At 41.5% G+C, this 2778-nt stretch overlaps 1 non-coding gene across 1 annotated transcript; it reads left to right on the top strand.

Moving 5' to 3' along the window:
- Positions 1 to 2233: 2233 nt before the first annotated feature.
- trnal-uaa lies at positions 2234 to 2316 on the top strand. The gene has a single exon. It is a non-coding gene; the product is annotated as a tRNA-Leu (tRNA).
- The last annotated feature ends 462 nt before the right edge of the window (positions 2317 to 2778 follow it).

Here is a 2778-nt window from a genome sequence, read left to right as displayed (position 1 = left end):
ATAGTTTCGTATCCCGTCCGCGGTGTGTGTAGGTATTTAAAAAAATCTAAACTTTCCTATATGTTTTCAGGCAGCTAGAAATGCATTCATCAAACATATGGACGCAAAATAGTTCGAACCCCACTCATGGTAACCATCTTAATGACGAAGAGTAACACGACTACTGGAAATGAGGTTGATGATAAAAATGCCAAAACTTCCGGTCCTCCATGTTACAATCAGTTCGTCTCCTAGCATGTGGCTAGTGTGTGCATTGTGGCAGATACATGAAACAGTCAACAACCTGGAAGTCATAATTAATGAATTAATGCAATCACTATTTTTTTCAATTTTCCAAAATAAAATAATATTAGATGATATCTATATCCACGTTCAATTAATTCAATGGTTTCCATTTTTTTGCCATCCATAGCTAAATAATAAAATATGACACATTAACACATGTTATATAACAGTTAAATATAAGAATAATACACAAATCTTATCAACATATCAAATTGTAACTGTGAAAGGTACATTTAGATCAATATACAATTGTAATGGTGGCCTTTAAACTCATTATTGTTCACCAACAATATGAACTCTGTCAGCAGGCCTACTACATATTTATGGCCACTAGAGGCCGGTCAAACTCAATTAAACTCATACAGTTATGAAGGTCACACCTTTCTGCATTGATTTGAAGAAAGCAGACATAATCTTCACTTCAAAATTAAACAGGACATGTTGCAAAACATCACAGGAGAATGATATTTCCCACTCCAGCCTCCGTTTTTGCCATACACAGCAGTTTCTTCACACACACAAACACACACACACACACACACACACACACTCATGGAGAGAAGGAGAAAAGGAGGGTGAGATTCAATATCTCATCTGAAAAGGCTTCCTTAATATTTACACACACTTTGTGCAATGTTTCCAAAAGCAGTATTTCTATATTGTGAGGTGAGCATCCTATTGATTACCAGTTGCCTCTAATGACAGTATGGTGTGTGTTGGTCCTTCTGTGAAAGGTCAAGTCTGTATGGATACATGAGTTCCACCTTCTGTGTTGTGAGTATCATACGGTCATAACCATATACTAAAGATAATCTAAAACTATGATACAGTCCAGATTTCATTACACACCTGATGCATGCTGTAGGGAACACACACACCTAGCATGCACCACACACACACACACACACACACACCACCAGATACATAGATGTAGAGAGAGAGAGATTCATATGTACCTTGTGTGGCTGTATGTAAGCTTTACATTTCATAAATCATTAACTACTTTTCTTAATCATTAGTGTAATGTCAACACATAACAGCAATCTTATCATCTTCATCCATATCTGTAAATGCCGTCAAGTAGATGTATATTTGCGCATATTACAGTACACACACATTTACTTATGTACAGCGAAGCACATACATGAACTTTACCCATGCTATGCACACATAAGGAAGCCACACACACACACACACACACACACACACACACACACACACACACACACACACACACACACACACACACACACACTCTCAATCTTTCTTCTTCTTTCTCCCTCTCTCACAAACACACATGCACGCCATCCTCTCCCACGTTGAGTGCCCCTTGGTTCAGCCCAGTGTGTTGACTGAAGCGTAGAGCACATTTGTAAGTGAGTCTCGGTGAGGGTTTCACACAAAGGCCACTAGATGTCTTGCAGTGTGGGGCACAAGTGAAGGGAGAAAGAGCGAGTGCGGTAGTGAGCCAGAGAGAGCGAGAGAGAGAGAGAGAGAGAGAGAGAGAGCGAGAGAGAGTGAGAGAGCCAAGCATCTTTTTATAGCACTCGCACAAACCCCTGACACCTGCGCCTCTGCCGCAGTTCAGTTCACCGCAGTTTATTCTTATTCCACTTGAGCCAGGGGGGTGAAACAAAGTTCAAGCCTTTGAAGTCATGCAAGTGCGTGGCACTGCTCCAGTGCTCTGCCATCACCAAGGCGAGAGGTCCCTCCACCCTCAGCAGCCAAAGGCTCACGCCAGTGGCAGTGAGAGGCCCAATGGCTCCAATTTAACTCATTGTCTACGAGGTGGATTAAAGGATTGTGAAAGGGTTTGCCACATATGATTAAAAAAAAATATGCTGTATTGAGGTAGTGTACACAAGTGTAGCTGAAAAACAGATAGGTAATGAAGTTAGATGAGGTTGTGACGTTACATATTTCATAACCGGTGTGGATACAGATCAGTACCAGGATGGCCGAGTGGTTAAGGCGTTGGACTTAAGATCCAATGGACATATGTCCTCGTGGGTTCGAACCCCACTCCTGGTAAGAATCTTGCATAACAAACAAAGGATTCATTACATCAGTACATCATTAACATCACCCATGTGTGCCAGGGCCAGATGTTTGCCAGTGGGCATCTCTACGGTTAACTGCTTGTATTCACAAAAAGCAGACACTTGCACAGCTATCCCTGCTGATTGCATCTAGACAAACAGAGCTGTTGAGGACCCGAATGAAGGATTTCATGTACGTTTTTCAGTCGTCCTTTGAGGAAAACATACAGAAGCCAGTCCGTTGGCATTGAGTGCAAGCAACACTAAAATTCATAGTTATACTGCCAATGAAAAGCTGTATGTTATGCTGTGTAAATCACTAACACAGTCCCTCCAACAGCACGCTCTTCCATTAGAACCAGGATGATGTTACTTTCTTCTGGCATGTGTCTGCTTGGATGAGTATGTGTTTGCATGTGTGTGTGTCTCCTTGCATGAGTATGTGTTTGCGTGT

Source organism: Clupea harengus, chromosome 5, assembly GCF_900700415.2.
Source record: "Clupea harengus chromosome 5, Ch_v2.0.2, whole genome shotgun sequence".
Lineage (NCBI taxonomy): Eukaryota > Metazoa > Chordata > Actinopteri > Clupeiformes > Clupeidae > Clupea > Clupea harengus.
This window is presented reverse-complemented; position numbering and strand designations above follow the sequence as displayed.